This window comes from Leucoraja erinacea, chromosome 37 (genome assembly GCF_028641065.1).
Source record: "Leucoraja erinacea ecotype New England chromosome 37, Leri_hhj_1, whole genome shotgun sequence".
NCBI classification, from domain to species: Eukaryota; Metazoa; Chordata; class Chondrichthyes; order Rajiformes; family Rajidae; genus Leucoraja; species Leucoraja erinaceus.
In genome coordinates, this window is record NC_073413.1 from 11,761,465 (window position 1) to 11,787,671 (window position 26,207).

At 48.0% G+C, this 26,207-nt stretch overlaps 1 protein-coding gene across 2 annotated transcripts in view; it reads left to right on the forward strand.

Moving 5' to 3' along the window:
• Positions 1 to 26,207, forward strand: part of lrrc4ba (leucine rich repeat containing 4Ba) — a 98,710-nt gene that overhangs the window by 36,885 nt on the left and 35,618 nt on the right. Inside the window, exon 1 of one of the 2 annotated variants that reach the window (XM_055663417.1) lies at positions 15,313 to 15,915. The exons of the other annotated variant lie outside the window; for it this stretch is intronic. The gene's annotated coding sequence lies outside the window, so the exon portion shown is untranslated. Of the gene's footprint in view, positions 1 to 15,312; positions 15,916 to 26,207 lie in introns of those variants that run through there. 2 annotated transcript variants of the gene reach the window in all.

The following is a 26,207-nucleotide window of genomic DNA, read 5'->3' on the forward strand; positions in this document are numbered from 1 at the left end:
TTGACTGTCGTATCGGGGTTGCAGAAAGGTTTTGAACATTTCAAAACCCAGCGGCAACAAAAAAACAAATGTTGCCACGTTTGAGGAAACACCCGATAGGTCAGTCAATGATGCCGGCAGTCGCCTAAAAAATTGCCAAGTCAGACAGGCCCTACAGTGTATGTTGTGATCACTGGTCAGCACTGACTGGGTGGGCCGAAGGGCTTGTTCTCACGCTGTACCTCCAAAATCTAAAGTATCAGTCTAAAATCCCCATCTACCTCATTGGAGACTGTCGGACTATCTATAATCGGGATTTACCTTGCACCGAACGATATTCCCTTCATCCCTGCATCTGTACACTGTGGACAACTTTATTGTAATCATGTCCAGTCTTTCCACTGTCTGGGTGAAGCATGCTGCAAAAACTGACAATACTAATGTGGCAAAAACAGGAAAGCAGACTATTATCTAAATGGTGGCCGATTGGGAAAAGGGGAGATGCAGCGAGACCTGGGTGTCATGGTACACCAGTCATTGAAGGTAGGCATGCAGGTGCAGCAGGCAGTGAAGAAAGCGAATGGTATGTTAGCTTTCATAGCAAAAGGATTTGAGTATAGGAGCAGGGAGGTTCTACTGCAGTTGTACAGGGTCTTGGTGAGACCACACCTGGAGTATTGCGTACAGTTTTGGTCTCCAAATCTGAGGAAGGACATTATTGCCATAGAGGGAGTGCAGAGAAGGTTCACCAGACTGATTCCTGGGATGTCAGGACTGTCTTATGAAGAAAGACTGGATAGACTTGGTTTATACTCTCTAGAATTTAGGAGATTGAGAGGGGATCTTATAGAAACTTACAAAATTCTTAAGGGGTTGGACAGGCTAGATGCAGGAAGAATGTTCCCGATGTTGGGGAAGTCCAGGACAAGGGGTCACAGCTTAAGGATAAGGCGGAAATCCTTTAAAACCGAGATGAGAAGAACTTTTTTCACACACAGAGTGGTGAATCTCTGGAACTCTCTGCCACAGAGGGTAGTTGAGGCCACAGTTCATTGGCTATATTTAAGAGGGAGTTAGATGTGGCCCTTGTGGCTAAAGGGAAACATAGAAACATAGAAATTAGGTGCAGGAGTAGAGGCCATTCGGCACTTCGAGCCTGCACCGCCACTCAATATGATCATGGCTGATCATCCAACTCAGTATCCCGTACCTGCCTTCTCTCCATACCCCCTGATCCCCTTAGCCACAAGGGCCACATCTAACTCCCTCTTAAATATAGCCAATGAACTGTGTGGCCTCAACTACCCTCTGTGGCAGAGAGTTCCACAGATTCACCACTCTCTGTGTGAAAAAAGTGATGGATCCCATGGATCAGGGGGTATGGAGAGAAGGCAGGTACAGGATACTGAGTTGGATGATCAGCCATGATCATATTGAATGGCGGTGCAGGCTCGAAGGGCCGAATGGCCTCTACTCCTGCACCTAATTTCTATGTTTCTATGTTTCTAATATTAAACTAAGCCAAATTAAACAGTAATCAAATCTCTGAATCTACCTGTTCCGGCATGAACCTTTGTTTAAATCCCTCGTTGCTCAAACTGTTCCATTAAATCTCTTTTTTGTGTGTGATCCCAGAAATGAACAAATAACAAGAACATCCCTTTGAACATTAAGTGATCTAAAGCAAAGACAAAATCCCAGCGACAGCTTCAGCGATGCTTGCAACTTGTTGATCATGCCATTTCCAAACTGCACAGAGCGCTTCTATTTCTGAAACGCAGTATTCCACATAACATCACAAACAGCCCCCACAATAAGTCTTGAAGAAATGTGCGGAGAAAGGCATTGACTCAAAACCTTGCCTGACCCGGCTAAAGTTTCTCCAGCACTGAACTAGTTTCCCTCGTTTATTTTAGTATTGTTTACAGAGTACTATGTTTAGATCGACACAAAACAGCTGGAGTAACTCAGCGGGACAGGCAGCATCTCTGAAGAGGGATGGGTGACTTTTCGGGGCGAGACCCTTCATCAGACTTTGAAGAAGGGTCTCGAACCAAAACGTCACCCATTCCTTCACTCCAGAGATGCTGCCTGTCCCGCTGAGTTACTCCAGCTTTTTGTGTCTATTTATCGAAACATAGACAATAGGTGCAGGAGGAGGCCATTCGGCCCTTCGAGCCAGCACCAGCACCGCCATTCAATGTGATCATGGCTGATCGTCCCCTATCAATAACCCGTGCCTGCCTTCTCCCCATATCCCTTGACTCCACCAGCCCCTAGAGCTCTATCTAACTCTCTCTTAAATCCATCCAGTGACTTGGCCTCCACTGCCCACTGTGGCAGGGAATTCCACAAATTCACAACTCTCTGGGTGAAAAACTTTTTTTCTCACCTCAGTCTTAAATGGCCTCCCCTTTATTCTAAAACTGTGTGTGGCCCCCGGTTCTGGACTCGCCCAACATTTGGGAACATTGTCGAGATAGACCGGCATGATTGAATGGCAGAGTGGGCTTGATGGGCCGAATGGCCTCATTCTACTCCTATCACTTATGACATTGTGACATAGTCAGGATGGAACATGGGTCTGTGTCGTGAGCGGTTACCCGATCTAGGCGAGCTCCAGGCTGCTGCAGGGCCTCCAATATTGACTAAGCCGTCTTGCTGACAATTCCTGACTGGCTGTCAAGTGCTTAGGAGGTGATGATAGATGCTTTACAATTGCAATCAGGTGGGGAATTGATCTTTGCATTAATTACCTCACTGCATAATTAATTACTTGCATTCAGCCCTCTTTCTCTCATTCTTTGCATTTCTTTAATTTCCTTTTTTTCTCCCATTTCCGTCTATAATAATAATAATAATAATTTTATTTATAGAGCACTTTAAAAACAAACATAGCTGCAACAAAGTGCTGTACATCACTAATCATTGACAAAAAAAAGTTAATACACACCAAAAATAACAATCAAAAGAAATAGTAGGAAAAGACATGCAAAATAAAGAAACATCAAAAACACCACAAACAGAAGCAAAGCCTCAGGCATGGTCAAAAGCCAGGGAGTACAAATGTGTTTTAACACTGGATTTGAAGATGGACAGTGAGGGGGCCTGTCTGATGTGCAACGGCAGGGTGTTCCAGAGTGCCGGAGCAGCAACAGAGAAGGCTCTATCCCCTCTGAGCCTCCGACTAGACCTCGGTACCTCCAGGAGCAGCTGACCAGCTGACCTGAGGCACCGGGCAGGAGCAGCTCAGAGAGGTAAGGCGGGCGAGCCCATTCAGAGATTCAAAAACAAATGACAGTATCTTAAAATGAACTCGAAAGTGCACCGGTAAAACTTTTAGACTCCAAGCACCGAGTGGTCAGTGGTGTTAGTACTGCGTTAGCAATGCCCGAATGAAATAGAGTCATAGTGCGCAGAAACAGGCCCTTCAGTCCAAAGCATCCGACTGGGCCAGTGGAGCAGCGGGTAGAGTGGCTGCCTCACAGCGCCAGAGACCCAGGTTCGATCCTGACTACGGGTGCTGTCTATGTGGAGTTTGTACGTTCTCCCCGTGACCATGTGGGATTTCTCCGGGTGTTCCAGTTTCCTCCCGCACTTCAAAGACGTACAGGTTTGTAGGTTAATTGTCCTGGATTAAAAGAGTCAGGGGATATGGGGAGAAGGCAGGAACGGGGTACTGATTGGGGATGATCAGCCATGATCATATTGAATGGCGAATGGTGCTGGCTCGAGGGGCCGAATGGCCTCTACTCCTGCATCTATTGTCTATTGGAATAGGTGCATTTCGGGGAAACACTTCTCAGACTTCGGAAACTTCACCCCATTCTTCTCTCCGAAATGGACCCGCTCTACTCCAGCACTCTGTGAAACGTCACCTATCCATGTCTCCACAGATTGGAATAGGTGACATCTATCGAGCGAAGGAAATAGGCAACGTTTCTTCAGACTTGGAAATAGGCCCAGGCCGAAACTTTCGGCACGAAACGTTGCCTATTTCCTTCTCCACAGAAATGCTGACCTGAGTTACTCCAGCACTCTGTGAAACGTCACCTATCCATGTTCTCCACAGATGCTGCCTGACCCGCTGAGTTACTCCAGCACTCTGTGTCTATTTGCAGGTTAATAAGATGTGATTGACTCTTAACCTTGCAATAAACACCAGCTGCTCACCTCCCTAGAACGATGGCTATGTACGTTGGCAAGTCTGGCCATAAACAGGGAATGTTTTGGCAGATTTATTAGGACAACAAGTTCAGGAAGCTGGGAGCAGTGAGCAGGCTTTGGCCAAGAAGCATAGATGTGGAGTGTCCGATATATAACAGTATGAAAGATGGATGTTACCAACACATGAGCTCCTTGCAAATCTAGTCTGTGGTTCCAGCGTTGCCACTCCCACTGTGGTACAATGTTACTGAGAGCCTTGCCTTCAATCTCATAGAGTGTCACAGAGAGATACAGTGTGGAAACAGGCCCTTTGGCCCATCTTGCCCACACCGGCCAACATGTCCCAGCTACACTAGTCCCTCTACACTGCCCGCGTTTGGTCCAAATCCATCCAAACCTGTCCTATCCATGTACCTGTCTAACTGTTTCTTAAACGTTGGGATAGTCCCAGCCTCAACTACCCCCTCTAGCAGCTCGTTCCATACACCCACCACCCTTTGAGTGAAAAAGTTACCCCTCAGATTCCTATTAATTCTTTTCCCCTTCACCTTAAACCCATGTCCTCTGGTCCTCGATTCCCCTACTCTGGACAAGAGACTTTTTCACACAGAGAGTTGTGAGTCTGTGTAATTCTCTGTCTCAGAGGGCGGTGGAGGTCAGTTCTCTGGATGCTTTCGAGAGAGAGTTAGATAGAGCTCTTAGGGATAGCAGAGTTAAGGGATATGGAGAGAAGGCAGGAACGGGGTACTGATTGTGGATGATGCAGGAAGATTGTTCCCGATGTTGGGGAAGTCCAGGACAAGGGGTCACAGCTTAAGGATAAGGGGGAAATCCTTTAAAACCGAGATGAGAAGAACTTTTTTCAATACAGAGAGTGGTGAATCTCTGGAACTCTCTGCCGCAGAGGGTAGTCGAGGCCACAGTTCATTGGCTATATTTAAGAGGGAGTTAGATGTGGCCCTTGTGGCTAAGGGGATCAGGGGGTATGGAGAGAAGGCAGGTACGGGATACTGAGTTGGATGATCAGCCATGATCATATTGAATGGCGAATGGTGCAGGCTCGAAGGGCCGAATGGCCTCTACTCCTGCACCTAATTTCTATGTTTCTATAGTTGCCGAGAGAACCAGTGACAAAACAGGAAGGTCCTGCTTCTCCTCCAATTATGACACGTGTAAGATTAAAATACTCAAAATGATTCATCTGCAAACGGCAAATACTGCTTGGGAGAGTATTTATGGGAAGAAAGTGCTTGTATTTATACACAGCCCTTTGGTGACCTCAGGGCATCGCAAAGCACTTTGCGGACAATGAAATCATTTCAGCGAGCAGTCAAGTAAGATAATCGTGGACTCGGGGCAGCTGTTTTGTGCCCAGCAAGTTCAAATTAGCCCCACTGTGATAATGGCCAAATGAACTGCCAATGTCTCGAGGGCTGAACTTTAAGGTGAAGGGGGCAAAGTTTAAAGGGGCAGGTTGGTGGTGGAGGCACATACGATAGTGTCTGATGTGTTTTACACAGAGAGTGTGGAATTCTCTGCCACAGAAAGCAGTTGAGGCCACACAGTTCATTGGCTGTATTTAAGAGGGAGTTAGATGTGGCCCTTGTGGCTAAAGGGATCAGGGGGTATGGAGAGAAGGCAGGTATGGGATACTGAGTTGGATGATCTGCCATGATCATATTGAATGGCGAATGGTGCTGGCTCGAGGGGCCGAATGGCCTCTACTCCTGCACCTATTGTCTATTGGAATAGGTGACATTTCGGGTCGAAACACTTCTTCAGACTTCGACCCGAAACTTCACCTATTCCTTCTCTCCAGAAATGCTGCCTGACCCGCTGAGTTACTCCAGCACTCTGTGTCTATTTGCAGGTTAATAAGATGTGATTGACTCTTAACCTTGCAATAAACACCAGCTGCTCACCTCCCTAGAACGATGGCTATGTACGTTGGCAAGTCTGGCCATAAACAGGGAATGTGTTGGCAGATTTATTAGGACAACAAGTTCAACTATGGAGAGAAGGCAGGTACAGGATACTGAGTTGGATGATCTGCCATGATCATATTGAATGGCGAATGGTGCAGGCTCGAAGGGCCGAATGGTCTCTACTCCTGCACCTTTTGTCTATGTTTCTATAGTGGTCTTTTTAAGAGGAAGATTAGGTTGGCACATGGTTACGCAGGGAGTCGAGAGACAAGAGTGTTTTATTGTCATCTGTTTCGAAACGCAACAATGAAATTCTTACTTGGAGCAGCGCAACAGAACATGTGTGAAAACAGTATATGTACACAAAATGCTGGAGTAACTCAGCGGGTCAGGCAGCATCTCTGGAGAACGTGGACAGGCGATGCTTCTTCAGACCTATCCATGTTCTCCAGAGATGCAGAGTTACTCCAGCACTTTGTGTCTATCTTTGACACAAACCTGCACCTGCAGTTATTTGTATCCACACGCTGTGCCTCCAATTCATTTTTTGCCGAGCCGCTACTGAACCTTCTTCCATTTTTCTTGCACCGACCAATAATTTTTCTTGTTCCTGACTGAAGATATCACTCTGGGGAAAGGAGGGATATGGATCGCTTGTAGTGCAGAGGAGAGTAGTTGGTCTTGACACAGGTTCAAGGTGAAGGGGAAAAGATTTAATGGGAATCTGAGGAGTAATGACCCCGTCCCACTTAGGAAACCTGAACAGAAACCTCTGGAGACTTTGCGCCCCGCCCAAGGTTTCCGTGCGGTTCCCGGAGGTTGCAGGTGGTTGCCGGAGGTTGCAGGTGGTTGCCGGAGGTTGCAGGTAGTGGAAGCAGGTAGGGAGACTGACCAAAACCTCCGGGAACCGCACGGAAACCTTGGGTGGGGCGCAAAGTCTCCAGAGGTTTCCGTTCAGGTTTCCTAAGTGGGACATGGGCATAACTTTTTCACACAAAGGGCGGTGGGTGCATGGAACGAGCTGCCAGAGGAGGTAGTTGAGGCTGGGACTATCCCAACATTTAACCATATAACCATATAACAATTACAGCACGGAAACAGGCCATCTCGGCCCTACAAGTCCGTGCCGAACAACTTTTTTTTCCCCTTAGTCCCACCTGCCTGCACTCATACCATAACCCTCCATTCCCTTCTCATCCATATGCCTATCCAATTTATTTTTAAATGATACCAATGAACCTGCCTCCACCACTTCCACTGGAAGCTCATTCCACACCGCCACCACTCTCTGAGTAAAGAAGTTCCCCCTCATGTTACCCCTAAACTTCTGTCCCTTAATTCTGAAGTCATGTCCTCTTGTTTGAATCTTCCCTATTCTCAAAGGGAAAAGCTTGTCCACATCAACTCTGTCTATCCCTCTCATCATTTTAAAGACCTCTATCAAGTCCCCCCTTAACCTTCTGCGCTCCAGAGAATAAAGACCTAACTTATTCAACCTATCTCTGTAACTTAGTTTACGTTTAACAGTTAGACAGGTACATGGATAGGACAAGTTTGGAGGGCTATGGACCAAACGCGGGCAGGTGGGACTAGTGTAGATGGGGCATGTTGGCCGGTGTGGGCAAGTTGGGCTGAAGGGCCTGTTTCCACACTGTATCACTCTATAAGCCAATTAACCTACGAAACCTGCATGTCTTGGGAGTGTGGGAGGAAACCGGAGCACCCGGAGAAAACCCACGCAGGTCACGGGGTGAAGGTGCAAACTCCGTACAGACAGCACCTGTAGTCAGGATTGAACCCTGGTCTCTGGCGCAGTGAGGCATCAACTCTACCCGCTGCACCACCACTGTGTGTCATTTTCTGTACACCAGCATCTGCAGTTCACACAAAAAAGCTGGAGAAACTCAGCGGGTGCAGCAGCATCTATGGAGCTAAGGAAATAGGCAACGTTTCGGCCCGAAACCCTTCCGGGTTTCGACCCGAAACGTTGCCTATTTCCTTTGGGTTTCGACCCGAAACGTTGCCTATTTCCTTTGGGTTTCAGCCCGAAACGTTGCCTATTTCCTTCGCTCCATAGATGCTGCTGCACCCGCTGAGTTTCTCCAGCTTTTTTGTGTAACCTTCGATTCTCAAGCATCTGCAGTTCGTTGTGTCTGCAGCTCCTTCCTATATTAGTAGCTGTGTCTTCGCTGTTTGTTGGTACATTCTGTAACTGCTTATTGCATATTTCTTGTTAGGTTCCTGCTCAACTAATCAGCGTCCCTTTGATGTTATCTTTCACCATTATGTTCGAGACTGTCACATCCGTGTGATGTACACATGTGGGATGATAAATAATCTTCCTTAAACTAGGCTCGGGCTTTCTCTGTTCTTCACGGAGCTCCTGTACATCGCAATGAAAGACAGCCTTGTTGCTGAAGCCTGCACACCAAGCCCCGGGGTTGCCCGCTTCCGTCTTGTGTGAACCGCCCTGCACTGGCCTTGGATAGAGTGGGTCTGGAGAGGATGTTCCCACTAGTGAGAGAGTCTAGGACCAGAGGACACAGCCTCGGAATAAAGGGACGTTCCTTTTGGAAGGAGATGAGGAGGAATTTCTTTAGCCAGAGGGAGGTGAATCTGTGGAATTCTTTGCCACAGACGGCTGTGGAGGCCACAAGTCAGTGGATATACTCAGACTTCAGAATTAAGGGACAGAAGTTTAGGGGGTAATATGAGGGGGAACTTCTTTACTCAGAGAGTGGGTAGCGGTGTGGAATGAGCTTCCAGTGGAAGTGGTGGAGGCGGTTCAGGCCATAAATTGGTCATGGTGGATGGAGGGTTATGGTAAGGCAGAGATAGAAAAATTTTCTTGATGGACTTGTAGTGCGGGCCTGTCCGGGGTTTATGGGGCAGAGAAGGCAGGATTAATGGGGTTCAGGGGTTATGGGGAGAAGGCAGGAGAATGTTCTTCTTGCGTATGGCGTGCACAGCCTAAAGTTGATCTGTGTGTGATCTTTGGTCGGCACGGACTCGGTGGGCTGAAGGGCCTGTTTCCGCGCTGAATCTAAAGCTGACGTAGACACGGATAGCACCATTGCACTTTTGAGCAAACTATTATAGTTCCTCTCATAATCAAACTGCAGAGTTGCCAATCACACCAAAGTGTGCAGCAACAATTACTAATTATAAGTACCAAGACTTGTAACAATTCCTGTATGTACAGAACAGAGGAAACATTGAGAAACTGGCAATGAAAAGTTGTGATATATATCCCCAGGTTTAGTCCAATTGAAATGTGTAGGAAGGAACTGCAGATCTTGCATTAAACTGAAGATAGACACAAAAATCTGGAGTAACTCAGTGGGTCAGGCAGCATCTGTGGAGAACATGGATAGGTGATGTTTCACACAGTGCTGGAGTAACTCAGTGGGTCAGGCAGCATCTGTGGAGAACATGGATAGTTGACGTTTCACAGAGTGCTGGAGTAACTCAGCGGGTGCAACAGCATTTATGGAGTGAAGGAAATAGGTAACGTTTCGGGCCGAAACCCTTGTGGGTTTCGGCCCGAAACGTTGCCTATTTCCAGAAGACTTTCGGCCCGATACGATGCTGGTTCATTATGATGATAGACACAAAATGCTGGAGTAACTCAGCGGGGCAGGCAGCATCTGTGGAGAACCTGCATTGGTTACCTTTCCCACAGTCTTCGAGTATCTCAGTGGGTCAGGCAGCATCTGTGGAGAACATGGATAGGTGACGTTTCACAGAGTGCTGGAGGAACTCAGCGGGTCAGGCAGCATCTGTGGAGAACATGGATAGGTGACGTTTCGGGTCGGGACCCTTGTTCAGACACCCCAGTCTGGGTGTCAATTGTTGACATTGAGATGAGATTCTTGATCAGTGCAGGTGTCAGGGGTTATGGGGAGAAGGCAGGAGAATGGGGTTAGGAGGGAGAGATAGATCAGCCACGAATGAATGGCGGAGTAGACTTGATGGGCCGAATGGACTGATTCTACTCCTATTCCTTATGAGATCTTAAACCAAGGCTCCATCCACCTCTTGAAATGAATGTAACATGTGATGTGGTTAGTGTTTCAGGGAGCATGAGGTTGTTTGGTCAACATGACACAATGGACATTAGTTTAGACATTGGTGTTGGTTGTGTAGAGATTGGCCAGTGTGTTGCCAACATGACAATTAGTTGTAAAGTGCTTTGTGCATGATCTAAACCCGCAGTTGCTAAAAAAAATATCCAATTATTTCTTTGAGTTGACCCCGATTAACCTGTTAACCATTGATTGCAGAAACTAAATAGCATCAAACACAGAATGTCAGGAGTGCAGGAGTTTCATTCTGTTCTGATGGGATTTGTTGATTGGGGGGAAAGTACATTTTACTCCCATAATAACTCCTGCCGATAGGATGATGAAATTGTTTTATTGTTGGTAATAAACGTGTGTTTTCTCCGGGTGCTCCGGTTTTTTTCCCACACACCAAAGATGTACAGGTTACACAAAAAAGCTGGAGAAACTCAGCGGGTGCAGCAGCATCTATGGAGCGAAGGAAATAGGCGACGTTTCGGGCCAAAACCCTTCTTTAGACTGATCGGGGGCGGGGGTGGGTGGGGACAAGAAAGGAAAAAGGAGGAGGAACCCGAAGGCTGGGGGATGGGAGGAGACAGCAGGGGGGCTGAGGAAGGGGAGGAGACAGCAAGGACTAACAAAATTGGGAGAATTCGATGTTCATGCCCCCAGGATGCAGGCAGCCCAGGCGGAATATGAGGTGCTGTTCCTCCAATTTCCAGTGCTGCTCGCTAGATATGGATATACAGGTTAACAGGTTATTTTGTTATCTCCGTCTGAAGGAGGGTTTCGGCCCGAAACGTTGCCTATTTCCTTCGCTCCATAGATGCTGCTGCACCCGCTGAGTTTCTCCAGCTTTTTTGTGTAACCCCAGGTTATTTTGTTAATTGGCTTCAGCAAGTTGTAAAACTTTTCCCTAGTGTGTGTGTGTGTGTAAGTTAGTGTACAGGGAGATCGATGGTTGGCGCGGACTCGATGGGCCGAAGGGTCACTTTCCGCCCAGTCTCTCTTAAGTCTAATGTCTAAAGATAGTGCAAAGACTAAGACGCCAGAGTGCAAATTATAGTGTTACAGTGTTACAAATACAGAGAAAGTGCAGGTTAAAAAAATGCGAGGTAGGTTGGAAGATCAGGATTATACTTGTAAACAATGGGCCGAAACCGTTTCTGAATCGTGTGTGATGGAGAATAACTTCACACCAGTTTAGAAGAGTTCTGCTTTGATTTTCTTTCTTAGAGCTTTTTTCCGTCTTTGCTTCGATATTCCCGCAATAGGCACTCGCCCCCAGGAGACCACGGCAAAGTCTTACTGAGATATTATGGCCATTACCTGCCCCAAGTCAACCAGACAGTAATGGGACCCTCAAGGGCAACAACGGGATTCTCTGGGGCAATTATGGCACCCTGAGGGTGTGATCGCTAACACAAGCAAATACATCCTTCTCCTCCCTTCAAGCAGAGCTGACGGAGGTTCCATTGCCTCACCTGTGTCTGCTCTGCAACACCGCACCAAATAATATTCTTTGGTTGGGACTACAGGAGATATCTGGAAATATTTTATATATGGCAAAAACAGGAAAGCAGACTATTATCTAAATGGTGGCCGATTGGGAAAGGGGGAGATGCAGCGAGACCTGGGTGTCATGGTACACCAGTCATTGAAGGTAGGCATGCAGGTGCAGCAGGCAGTAAAGAAAGCGAATGGTATGTTAGCTTTCATTGCAAAAGGATTTGAGTATAGGAGCAGGGAGGTTCTACTGCAGTTGTACAGGGTCTTGGTGAGACCACACCTGGAGTATTGCGTACAGTTTTGGTCTCCAAATCTGAGGAAGGACATTATTGCCATAGAGGGAGTGCAGAGACGGTTCACCAGACTGATTCCTGGGATGTCAGGACTGTCTTATGAAGAAAGACTGGATAGACTTGGTTTATACTCTCTAGAATTTAGGAGATTGAGAGGGGATCTTATAGAAACTTACAAAATTCTTAAGGGGTTGGACAGGCTAGATGCAGGAAGATTGTTCCCGATGTTAGGGAAGTCCAGGACAAGGGGTCACAGCTTAAGGATAAAGGGGGAAATCCTTTAAAACCGAGATGAGAAGAACTTTTTTCACACAGAGAGTGGTGAATCTCTGGAACTCTCTGCCGCAGAGGGTAGTCGAGGCCACAGTTCATTGGCTATATTTAAGAGGGAGTTAGATGTGGCCCTTGTGGCTAAGGGGATCAGGGGGTATGGAGAGAAGGCAGGTACAGGGATACTGAGTTGGATGATCAGCCATGATCATATTGAATGGCGGTGCAGGCTCGAAGGGCCGAATGGCCTCTACTCCTGCACCTAATTTCTATGTTTCTATGTTTCTATTTGGCACGTACACAACATCTATGGGAGATGGGCAGAGTTAGCAAGACCAGCATCAATCACCTGTCCAGAAGCTGGCCCTCTCTTCTGCCATTTCATGGATCACAGTTGATCTGATCTTGGCCTTAGGCCAACTCTTCTGCCTGTTCCATCTTCTCCCCTGTCATCAGAAAACTTGAGTACATTCAGTAATGCCCAGGGAGAGGTGGACACTGCCCGGTCCATCACAGTACTGACCGCCCCACCATCGAAGGGACCTACATAGAAACATAGAAATTAGGTGCAGGAGTAGAGGCCATTCGGCCCTTCGAGCCAGCACCATTCGCCATTCAATATGATCATGGCTGATCATCCAACTCAGTATCCCGTACCTGCCTTCTCTCCATACCCCCTGATCCCCTTAGCCACAAGGGCCACATCTAACTCCCTCTTAAATATAGCCAATGAACTGTGGCCTCAACTACCTTCTGTGGCAGAGAGTTCCAGAGATTCACCACTCTCTGTGTGTGAAAGAACATTGAACATTGCCTTGTGAGATCCATGGTGATGTACATTGCAGATAGCATTTACACCAATGATAGACACAAAATGCTGGATCTGAAGAAGGGTCTCGACCTGAAACGTCACCCATTCCTTCTCTCCACAGATGCTGCCTGTCCCGCTGAGTTACTCCAGCTTTTTGTGTCTATCTTCAGTTCAAACCGGCATCTGCAGTTCCTTCCTAATCTAATTATCGGGTTCCCCGTCCAAATATACCCGAGTCCTTGTGGCAATATACTTGCTTAAGGACCATTCAATGGGGTGACGTTTTTATTTTAGATTTTAGAGATACAGCGCAGTTCCTTTTAAGAATAATGGGTCGGGCATTTAGGACTGAGATGGGGGGAAACTTCTTCACCCAGAGAGTTGTGGATCTGTGGAATTCTCTGCCACAGAAGGCAGTGGAGGCTAATTCACTGGATGTTTTTCAAGAGAGAGTTATAGACAATAGGTGCAGGAGTAGGCCATTCGGCCCTTCGGGCCAGCACCGCCATTCAATGTGATCATGGCTGATCGTCCCCAATCAGTACCCCGTTCCTGCCTTCTCCGAAGTTAAGATTTAGCTCTTGGGGCTAACGGAACCAAGGGATATGGGGGAGAAGGCAGGAACGGGATTGTGGATGGGACAGTGAATGGCGGTGCTGGCTCGAAGGGCCGAATGGCCTCCTCCTGCACCTGTTGTCTATGTTTCCCTTCCTACACATTATATTTGAGCGATGGAGGCAGCTCTTTCAGCGCTTGTGGCGTTAAGATTGGGCGTTCAGCAGCTGGAATTGACGGCGAATACAAACGGAGCTGAGAGAGAATGAATTCGCTTCGCAAGGCAAGGATGTGAGGCGGGGGGGGGGGGGTTGGTTTAAATTATTGCTTTCCATTAAAAAGGTGGGAGGTTAGAAGAAGGTGTCGCCGTGAATGGAAGGACAAGTGTCTCATATCCACCCTGCTCATCCCATTGGCCACTGTCCGGGAAACGGTGGCCTGGAATATCATTGGATTTCATGTACTGATATGAGAGGGGGAAAAAATAATGAGCGAACGATAGAGAGAGAGAGACAGAGGCACACACATTGATTCGAGGCTCAGAGAGAAAGGAAAACCCCTTCCTCAGTCTCGCCTGATCGAAGAGGCCACACAGTTATTTTCCCCTTGGAGAAAAATTGTAACAGATCCACCGCGAGTCGGACATCCAGGGAGATTATTTTTTTAAAACACTCCCTTTTTTTCTCTCCAGCTTTCCAGATTGGATTGGTTTGGGTGTAGGACAGAGGGGCAAGGAGGAGAGGCGGTCTCTACCTGTTACTGGGAAGCAAGCGGGGTTTTAATTGAAGGTTAAAAGGGGGGGGGGGGGAGAGGAGAGAGGGGAGAGGGGAGGGAGAGAGGAGTGGAGAGAGAGGGGAGAGGGAGAGAGGGAGAGGGGAGAGGAGAGAGGAGAGAGAGAGAGAGGGAGAAGGAGAGAGAGGAGACAGGAGAGAGAGAGAGGAGAGAGAGAGGAGAGAGAGAGGAGAGGAGAGAGAGAGAGAAGAGAGAGAGAGAGGAGGGGAGAGAGAGAGAGGAGGAGAGGGGAGAGGAGAGAGAGAGAGGGGAGAGGAGAGAGGAGAGAGGAGAGAGGAGAGAGGAGAGAGGAGGGAGAGAGGAGAGAGAGAGAGGGGAGAGAGGGGAGAGAGAGGGGAGAGGAGAGAGGGAGAGAGGGAGAGGAGAGAGAGGGGGGAGGGAGGATTGTGTGTCTGCCGACTGTGACCTGGGAGCGTTGATTTAGAGGAGAGGAGAGAGAGAGGGAGAGAGGGGAGAGGGGAGAGAGAGAGAAGAGAGGGGGAGAGAGAGGGGGGGGGGAGAGAGGGGGGCTAGAGATAGAGAGGGTGGAGGAAGAGAGAGGGTGGGAGAAGGGGAGAGGGGGGGAGGGGGGGGAGGGAGAGAGAGGGGGGGGAGAGAGAGGGAGTGAGAGAGAGAGAGAGGTGAGAGAAATAGGGAGAGAGAGAGAGATAGGGAGAGAGAGACGGGGAGAGAGGGAAGGAGGGGGCGAGAGAGAAGAGAGAGGGGGAGAGGGGGAGAGAGAGAGAGAGGGAGAGAGAGAGAGAGAGGGAGAGAGAGAGGAGAGAGAGAGAGAGAGAGAGAGGGGGGGAGAGAGAGGGGGAGAGAGGGAGAGAGAGAGAGAGAGAGAGAGAGAGAGGGGGGGAGAGAGAGAGGGAGAGAGAGGGGGGGAGAGAGGGGGGGGGGGGGGGGGAGAGAGAGAGGGGGGGGGGGAGGGAGAGGGGGAGGAAGAGGGAGGAGGGGGTGGAGAGAGAGAGAGGAGCAAAGGCATAGATGGGTAAAATCGGCAGGACCAAGGAAGAAAAGGCAGCGTTGCAGTTCGCGGAATGCCCGCACTGCTGTGTGACTTGAAATCTTAATAACTCGACAATGAAGAGATTATTCCATTAACAAAGGGCTGGCAGATCGAGCCACGTTGAATAGGGGGTCCCGCTGCAGGGGAGGGGAGAAAGGGATCGAGGGAGAGAAGAGAGACGGAGAAGGGCCGGTGGAGATTGAAGGACAATATACTGTGGGGTGGGGAGAGAGACCGAGCTACACCAGCCCCTCACTGCCCTTTCTCCAGAAGCTGATAGAGGAAAATGGAAACTGGACGCTGCGAGAACGGGAAGAGCTCTAGTCGAGGCCTGGCTGGCTGATTTAGTGGTTTGTTCCTCATCTTGAATCGCCCCATTGTTTGCCTCAACCCTGCTCTTGGTCGGGGAGGGGGAGAGTAGACGAGGAGAGGGAGAGAGGGGGGGGGCGATGCTTCGACGCCGTGTGCCGGCCCCTCTAGCAGAGAAGGATCGAGGAGGTGATGGAGACAATCGGAATACACAAGAGGATTTGCACCAGAGAGCGGCAGGAGCGCGGAGAGGGTGAGTGGTCTGAGTGGGGGGGCTGGGGTTTGGGGAGGGAGGGGAGGGAAGGTCCAGGAACAAAGGGAAAGGGAGAGAGACTGTGTGAAATACACGGTGCAAATCAAATTGCTGGTCGGTGCAAGAAAAATGGAAGAAGGTTCAGTAGCGGCTTGGCCAAAAAAACATTGAATTGGAGGCACAAAGCGGAGATACAAAGAACTGCAGATTGATAGGCACTCAGTCACGGTGCTGGCTCGAAGGGCCGAATGGCCTACCCCTGCACCTATTGGCTATTGTCTAAAGTGGTGCATCTCTGTGGAGAACGTGGATAGGTCTGAAGAAAGGGTTCTGACCCGAGAGGTCACCTGTCCATGTTCTCCAGAGACTGTGTCTGTCTGTCTGTGTGTGTGTCTGTGTGTGTGTGTGTCTGTGTGTGTGTGTCTGTGTGTCTGTGTGTGTGTGTCTGTGTGTGTGTGTGTGTGTGTGTGTGTGTGTGTGTGTGTGTGTGTGTGTGTGTGTGTGTGTGTGTGTCTGTCTGTGTGTGTGTGTGTGTGTGTGTGTGTGTGTGTGTGTGTGTGTCTGTGTGTCTGTGTGTGTGTCTGTGTGTGTAGGTGTGTGTGTGTGTGTGTGTGTGTGTGTGTGTGTGTGTGTGTGTGTGTGTGTGTGTGTGTGTGTGTGTGTGTGTGTCTGTGTGTGTGTCTGTGTGTGTGTGTGTGTGTGTGTGTCTGTGTGTCTGTGTGTGTGTCTGTCTGTGTGTGTGTGTGTCTGTGTGTCTGTGTGTGTGTGTGTGTGTGTGTGTGTGTGTGTGTGTGTGTATAGGTGTGTCTGTGTGTGTGTGTGTGTGTCAGTGTGTGTGTGTGTGTGTGTGTGTCTGTCCACATTTTTGAAGGACAATCCGAAGACAGACACGACAAATCTGGAGTAACTCAGCAGGACAGGCAGCATCTACTGGGAGAGAAGGAATGGGCGACGTTTCGGGGTCAAGACCCTTCTTCAGACTGAAGAAAAGTCACCCATTCCTTCTCTCCAGAGACGCTGCCTGTCCCGCTGAGTTACTCCAGCACTTTGTGTGTCTATCGTCGGTTTAAACCAGCACCTGCAGTTCCTTCCTCCACTTGCAAACCCCGAACAGGTGGACTGCAACCAAATGCTTCTCTCTAGAGACCGAGCACGATGGGCCGAACGGCCTCCTTCTGTGTGGTAATAGATTGTTTAATGTGTTTGTTATTGCGAGACGGATGGATAGAGACGGAGGCGGGGAGGGGGAGACTATGGGCTGGTTTGTGGATGAACAGGGCCCGCCAGGGGAATGAGAGGTGATGGTGGATCGAATCAAAATGTAGGCGCCGACTCGGGGAAGCGCGGATCATTAGAGAGCTGGATTAGAGGAATAAACGGGAGCATTCGTGAAGGAAGACTGGGGAATGGAGAGAAGAGAGAAAGGTGAACTGAGAGGCAGAGGGGAAGGACAGAGTGGGGCAGCGGGAAGTGAGAGGAACGGGGTTAGACTACAAAGGTGTGGGGTAGACAAAGGAAGGGCGTGTTGCAGAGGACACGGCGTTCACTAGTAAAGGACACACACACACAGAGATAGAGAAATAACAGGAGCATTCACAACTACACAGTAGACACAGGCCCTTCGGCCCCTCAGAGTCCGCGCCGACCACCAGCCACTACTAGTTCTACCCCATCACACACTAGAGGGAGGATGTACAGAGGGGCCAGTTTGTGGACAATAACTAACCCGTACCTGTGGGGGGAAACCGGAGCAGCCGGAGAAAACCCACCCGGTCGCGGGGAGAACGTGCAAACTCCGTACAGGCAGCATCTGTAGTCGGGATCGAACCCGGGTCCCAGGCGCCGCGAGGCCGCAACTCAGAGAGTGGCTGACATAAACTAGAGGGGTCGGGACGGGTGTGAATGAAACTTGGCCTCTTCAAGACTCCTTGCTTCTTCTGGTAGGCGAGCCTTCAGCCACTTGAGGAATTCTCACCCCAACACCTCCTCTGCTTTTAATCCCCCCCCCTCTCTCTAATACATTCTCTATAACCGAGTTCATTGTCAAAACCTTTGCGTTTCCCCATGTTTTAATATCAAACCTTTGGTCAAAGGACCGTGGTGATGTCAATAGCAAATAGGTGCAGGTGTAGAGGCCATTCGGCCCTTCGAGCCTGCACAATTCGCCATTCAATATGATCATGGCTGATAGAAACATAGAAATTAGGTGCAGGAGTAGGCCATTCGGCCCTTCGAGCCTGCACAATTCGCCATTCAATATGATCATAGCTGATAGAAACATAGAAATTAGGTGCAGGAGTAGGCTATTCGGCCCTTCGAGCCTGCACAATTCGCCATTCAATATGATCATGGCTGATCATCCAACTCAGTATCCCATCCCTGCCTTCTCTCCATACCCCCTGATCCCTTTAGCCACAAGGGCCACATCTAACTCCCTCTTAAATATAGCCAATGAACTGTGTGGCCTCAACTACCTTCTGTGGCAGAGAGTTCCACAGATTCACCACTCTCTGTGTGAAAAAAAAATGTTTTTCTCATCTCGGTCCTAAAAGATTTCCCCCTTATCCTTAAACTGTGTGTGTGGCCCCTTGTCCTGGACTTCCCCAACATCGGGAACAATCTTCCTGCATCTAGCCTGTCCAACCCCTTAAGAATTTTGTAAGTTTCTATAAGATCCCCCCTCAATCTTCTAAATTCTAGCGAGTACAAGCCGAGTCTATCCAGTCTTTCTTCATATGAAAGTCCTGACATCCCAGGAATCAGTCTGGTGAACCGTCTCTGTACTCCCTCTATGGCAATAATGTCTTTCCTCAGATTAGGCAACAATGTGGACCGGATCGGGATTCATCACCGAACCTACAGCTCACATACAAAGACCAAGGTCGGGATGGAGATCAGGGGGATTAGTGTCTCTGCAAGAGCTGATGTTTTGGTGACAGGCCGCTGTGCGATTTGCACAGTTGCTATTGAAGTGTTATTGGGGCATGACGGGACATAATGATGCCTTTCGTGAAGCATTCTGATCAGGCAGCATGGGATAACGCAGGATTAAGAGGAAAGTGGAGAGAGGGGGAGAGGGAGAGGGGAGTGAGCTGCGATGAAGGAGAAGTGTGGGAGTGACAGCAGAATTAGAACAGATGTCAAACCCACCTTAACAACATCCAGCGGTGAGGTAAGGTGGTTCTTCATACGAAAGTCCTGGGATGTCAGGACTTTCATATGAAGAAAGACTGGATAGACTCGGCTTGTACTCGCTAGAATTTAGAAGATTGAGGGGGGATCTTATAGACACTTACAAAATTCTTAAGGGGTTGGACAGGCTAGATGCAGGAAGATTGTTCCCGATGTTGGGGAAGTCCAGGACAAGGGGCCACACACAGTTTAAGGATAAGGGGGAAATCTTTTAGGACCGAGATGAGAAAAACATTTTCTCACACAGAGAGTGGTGAATCTGTGGAATTCTCTGCCACAGAAGGTAGTTGAGGCCACACAGTTCATTGGCTATATTTAAGAGGGAGTTAGATGTGGCCCTTGTGGCTAAAGGGATCAGGGGGTATGGAGAGAAGGCAGGTACAGGATACTGAGTTGGATGATCAGCCATGATCATATTGAATGGTGAATGGTGCAGGCTCGAAGGGCCGAATGGCCTCTACTCCTGCACCTGTTGTCTATTGTCTATTGAATTCAGTATTGAAGTATAACATGTTTAGACATTAGTGATACAGAGCAGAAACAGGCCCTTCAGCCCACAGAGTCCATGCTAACTAATGTCCACCCCTAACACTAACCTACTCACACGATTTTGTACAATTTACCAAGCCTGCAAACCTGTATATCTTTGGACAACATAGAAAATAGGTGCAGGAGTAGAGGCCATTCGGCCCTTCGAGCCTGCACCATTCGCCATTCAATATGATCATGGCTGATCATCCAACTCAGTATCCTGTACCTGCCTTCTCTCCATACCCCCTGATCCCTTTAGCCACAAGGGCCACATCTAACTCCCTCTTAAATATAGCCAATGAACTGTGTGGCCTCAACTACCTTCTGTGGCGGAGAATTCCACAGATTCACCACTCTCTGCGTGGAGTGTGGGAGGAGATCGGAGCGCCCGGAGAAAATCCTCGCAGGTCACGGGGAGAATGCGCAAACTCCGTACAGACAGCACCCGTAGTCAGGATGGGACCCGGGTCTCTGGCGCTGTGAGGCAGCAGCACTACCTGCTGCACCACCGCGACCCCCTATTTATAGAAGAAAGAGAAGAAACAAAGGCTGCTAGCGTGGGAGTGCTTAATAGAGGTGATGACAGCAAGAAGCACGACAGAATTAGAACCCGCACAGATAAAGATAAGAAATTAAAAGGATCAATCAAGCTCAAAGGAATAATCTATATAAAAAACGGTGAAGGGAGGGTAGGCAGGGGATGTACGAGTTGGTAAGAGAAATAAGTGGTTTGCATCAAATAATATTCATAGAAACATAGAAATTAGGTGCAGGAGTAGAGGCCATTTGGCCCTTCAACCTATTTCTGTAACTTAGTTGTTGAAACCCCTCGTACGTCGACTCTAGTTCCCTTTCCACATGCGCTGATGAGTTTTTCCGATACTTTCATTGTTTTTAGAAGCCATCAAAAAATTCAAGTCTTTCTTCTGAGAGAGGAACCGATAGAAGGGGAGAAACATAGAAACATAGAAATTAGGTGCAGGAGTAGAGGCCATTCGGCCCTTCGAGCCTGCACCATTCGCCATTCAATATGATCATGGCTGATCATCCAACTCAGTATCCTGTACCTGCCTTCTCTCCATACCCCCTGATCCCTTTAGCCACAAGGGCCACATCTAACTCCCTCTTAAATATAGCCAACGAACTGTGTGGCCTCAACTACCCTCTGTGGCAGAGAGTTCCACAGATTCACCACTCTCTGTGTGAAAAAAGTTCTTCTCATCTCGGTTTTAAAGCATTTCCCCCTTATCCTTAAGCTGTGACCCCTTGTCCTGGATTTCCCAAACATCGGGAACAATATTCATGAGAACTTTTAACTCCTGCAAATTAATCGGTAAAATAAATGCTGGAAAAACATATATAAAGTGGGAGAGTGGCTGCCTTAATGCCCCTGTCCCACTTAGGAAGCCTGAACGGAAATCTCTGGAGACTTTGCGCCCCACCCAAGGTTTCCGTCCGGTTCCCCGGAGGTTGCAGGTGGTTGCCGGAGGTTGCAGGTAGTGGAAGCAGGTAGGGAGACTGACGAAAACCTCCGGGAACCGCACGGAAACCTCCAGAGGTTTCCGTTCAGGTTTCCTAAGTGGGACGGGGCGGTTCCATCCTGACTACAGGTGCTGTCTGTACGGAGTTTGCACGTTCTCAGTTTGCACGTTCCTTAAATGTAAATTGTCCCTCGCCTGTGTAGGATAGTATTAGTGTGCGGGGATCGCTTGGTGGGCCGAAGGGCCTGTTTCCGCGCTGTATCTCTAAACTTAACTAAACTAAAAGGATTGTGTTCCTGCCATGTGTGTACTGGATGTCAAGTTCCCCAAAGAGGGGAACCTAGGAATGGGGAATACAAACTGGAGAATATTATCTGGGGAGCATCAAGGTAATAATTAGCACAATATAAGGTGCTCAATAGCCAAGGAACTGCATTGAAACATAGAAAATAGGTGCAGGAGGAGGCCATTCGGCCCTTCGAGCCAGCACCGCCATTCAATGTGATCATGGCTGATCGTCCCCTATCAATAACCCGTGCCTGCCTTCTCCCCATATCCCTTGACTCCACTAGCCCCTAGAGCTCTATCTAACTCGCTCTTAAATCCATCCAGTGATTTGGCCTCCACTGCCCTCTGTGGCAGGGAATTCCACAAATTCACACAACTCTCTGAGTGAAAACGTTTTTTCTCACCTCAGTCTTAAATGACCTCCCCTTTATTCTAAGACTGTGTGTGGCCCCTGGTTCTGGACTCGCCCAACATTGGGAACATTTTTCCTGCATCTAGCTTGTCCAGTCCTTTTATAATTTTAGATGTTTCTATAAGATGCCCCCCCTCATCCTTCTAAACTCCAGTGAATACAAGCCTAGTCTTTTCAATCTCTCCTCATATGACAGTCCCGCCATCCCAGGGATCAATCTGGTGAACCTACGCTGCACTGCCTCAATCACAAGGATGTCCTTCCTCAAATTAGGAGACCAAAACTGTACACAATACTCCAGATGTGGTCTCAGCACAGAGCCCTATACAGGTGCTGGAATCTTGAGCAAAAGACAAAGTGCTGGAGTAACTCAGTGAGCCAGGCAGCATCTGTGGAAGGTAAATGTAGGATTTGGTCTGATATGGGTTTGGACTGATTTGAATTTTGAATGCAAAAATAGAACGTGCAGCTGCTTTTGTGTTTATTTTTATTTTGAAATGGAAAACCTGGATGATTTCTCAATTCAGGATGGCACAGTGGAACAACTGGTAGAGGTGCCCACCTCACCACTCTGAAGACCCGGGTTCGATCCTGAGCATGGGTGCTGTCTTTGTGGAGTTTGCACTTTCTTCCTGTCACCACATTAGTCTCCTCTGGGTTGTTCGTTTTTCCTCCCACACCCCAAAGGTTAATTTGCCCTCTGTAAGTTGCCCCATAGTGCGTAGCGTGTGGATAAGCAAGTGGGATAACATAGAACGGGTGATCGATGGTCAAAGTGGGCCGAATGGCCTGTTTCCCTGCTGTATTTCTCCCAAGAAAGATATGCACCAATGTATTTCCTAGACTTGAGGATCTGCGTTATTGAGAAACATAGAAACATCGACAATAGGTGCAGGAGTAGAGGCCATTCGGCCCTTCGAGCCTGCACCGCCATTCAATATGATCATCCAACTCAGTATCCCATACCTGCCTTCTCTCCATACCCCCTGATCCCTTTAGCCTCAAGGGCCACATCTAACTCCCTCTTAAATATAGCCGATGAACTGTGTGGCCTCAACTATCTTCTGTGGCAGAGAATTCCACAGATTCACCACTCTCTGTGTAAAAAATGATTTTCTCATCTCGGTCCTAAAAGACTTGCCTCTTATTCTTAAACTGTGTGGCCCCTAGTTCTGGACTTCCCCAACATCGGGAACAATCTTCCTGCATCTAGCCTGTCCAACCCCTTAAGAATTTCGTAAGTTTCTATAAGATCCCCCCTCAATCTTCTGAATTCTAGCGAGTACAAGCTGAGTCTATCCAGTCTTTCTTCATATGAAAGTCCTGACATCCCAGGAATCAGTCTGGTGAACCTTCTCTGTACTCCCTCTATGGCAAGAATGTCTTTAATTGTGAACAGCCGACAACAATGTGGACCGGATCGGGATTCAGTGCCGAAAAGTTGTCTCACCCGCTGAGTTTCTCCAGCATTTGAGTCTACCTTTGGGTTATTGAGAATATTCTTCTAAAACCTAAAACAAACTAATTTCAAGGGAGGTTACACAAAAAAGCTGGAGAAACTCAGCGGGTGCAGCAGCATCTATGGAGGGAAGGAAATAGGCAACGTTTCGGGCCGAAACCCTTCTTCAGACTGGGATTTCAAGGGAGGGTTTGTTGTGGAAGAATGAATGCCCAGGAGAGAGAATCTAATACGAATTAAATTAACTGATAACATGCAAATGGGGAGAGCAAGAATGAAGGGAATATGTAGAAACAGCAGACAATTGTAAACTATTTATCATGGCCAAGAGGAATAAAGAAATAAAATTATTGGGAACCAAATGAGTGGAATGTTTTCAGGCACAAAAATTAGACTGAAGAAAAGTTCGAGGAGTGTCGGGATAAAATTATTGGCACATAAACAAAATGAAAGAAATATTAAATAATGAAGTCACATCAGTAATTACCATGGAGATGGAGTCAGTGGACTTTGGAAGATGAGATTAAATAGAAATAGAACTATTTTCAGTTAAGTAACTCAGGGACTGTACCACTGATGCAGGTGGAATATATCTACGCATTCTTAAGGGAAAATAGTGTTGGCACCATGATAGAAACATAGAAACATAGAAATTAGGTGCAGGAGTAGGCCATTCGGCCCTTCGAGCCTGCACCGCCATTCAATATGATCATGGCTGATCATCCAACTCAGTATCCCGTACCTGCCTTCTCTCCATACCCCCTGATCCCCTTAGCCACAAGGGCCACATCTAACTCCCTCTTAAATATAGCCAATGAACTGGCCTGAACTACCCTCTGTGGCAGAGAGTTCCAGAGATTCACCACTCTCTGTGTGAAAAAAGTTCTTCTCATCTCGGTTTTAAAGGATTTCCCCCTTATCCTTAAGCTGTGACCCCTTGTCCTGGACTTCCCTAACATCGGGAACAATCTTCCTGCATCTAGCCTGTCCAACCCCCTTAAGAATTTTGTAACTTTCTATAAGATCCCCTCTCAATCTTCTAAATTCTAGAGAGTATAAACCAAGTCTATCCAGTCTTTCTTCATAAGACAGTCCTGACATCCCAGGAATCAGTCTGGTGAACCGTCTCTGCACTCCCTCTATGGCATATATACATCTCTGCATTCTTAAGGGAAAATAGTGTTGGCACCATGATACATATTTAGTAATTCATTAACGAACGAACGTTATAGTGACAGATTTTGGTTTTAGTTTAGAGATACGGTGAGTACACAGACCCTTGAGACCACAGAGTCCACGCCAACCAGCGATCACCCGTACACTAGTTCTATCCTCTAGGGACATTACACAGAAGCCAATTAACCAACAAACCTGCACGTCTTTGGAGTGTGGGAGGAAACCCACGCAGGTCACGGGGAGAACGTGCAAACTCCGTACAGACAGCACCGGCAGTAGTCAGGGTTGAACCCGGGGTCTCTGTCGCTGTGAGGCAGCAACTCTACCACTGTGCCATTATTCCTCCCTAGATGGCCAATATGTATGTTTTTAAGTTTCATAACATATTCAGTGGCCCACCTTGACTGTGGGACAACATCATCCCCTTCTTCCCATCAGAACTGCCCCCTCCATCGACTCCGTTAAGTCGAGACTTAAAACTCATCTTAATGCCCCTGTCCCACTTAGGAAACCTGAACAGAAACCTCTGGAGACTTTGCGCCCCACCCAAGGTTTCCGTGAGGTTCCCGGAGGTTTTGGTCAGTCTCCCTACCTGCTTCCACTACCTGCAACCTCCGGCAACCTCCGGCAACCACCTGCAACCTCCGGGAACCGCACGGAAACCTTGGGTGGGGGCGCAAAGTCTCCAGAGGTTTCCGTTCAGGTTTCCTAAGTGGGACAGGGTCATAACTCTCAAGCCTTTCTTGACGTCCTCTGAGCGAGGTCTATATGTATGTAGTGATGTATGTATTTAATCTATGATCCAATGTTGTATAAATTTGGTACCTCCACCAATGTAAAGCTCTTTGGCCAACGAGAGATGTTTTTTAAATGTGCTCTAGAAATAAATGTGACTTGACTAAAAGGGGGGAAATATGATAAGGAACTGCAGATGCTGGAATCTGGGGAAAAAATACAAAGTGCTGGAGGAACTCAACGGGTCAGGCAGCATCTGTGGAGTGAATGGACAGATAATGTTTCGGGGCGAAACCCTTATACAGACTGGAATTACAATAGCATCCAGAAGCCAATAATTAAAAGATGTCATATAAAAAAAAAACCATGGATTTCACAAAGGAAATTCTTGCTAAGTGTTTTGAAGGGTGAGGTTAGACTCGGATAATGTTGACAAGGGTAATATATCTCTGTTTCCAAAATGTGGTCTGTTAGACAGGGCGTCATGCATTAATAAGCAAGATCGGAGTACTTGAGTCAGGAGGCAGCTTTCTGGATGGATGGATGGCCAGTGTTAGCAAGACAATCACTCGGACAGACTGACAGGGATAAATGATATTTTATCCGTGCCATAGAGGGAGTGCAGAGAAGGTTCACCAGACTGATTCCTGGGATGGCAGGACTTTCATATGAAGAAAGACTGGATAGACTCGGCTTGTACTCGCTAGAATTTCGAAGATTGAGGGGGGATCTTACAGAAACTTACAAAATTCTTTAAGGGGTTGGACAGGCTAGATGCAGGAAGATTGTTCCCGATGTTGGGGAAGTCCAGAACAAGGGGTCACACAGTTTAAGGATAAGGGGGATATCCTTTAGGACTGAGATGAGAAAAACATTTTTCACACTGAATCTGTGGAATTCTCTGCCACCGAAGGTAGTTGAGGCCACACAGTTCATTGGCTATATTTAAGAGGGAGTTAGATGTGGCCCTTGTGGCTAAAGGGATCAGGGGGTATGGAGAGAAGGCAGGGATGGGATA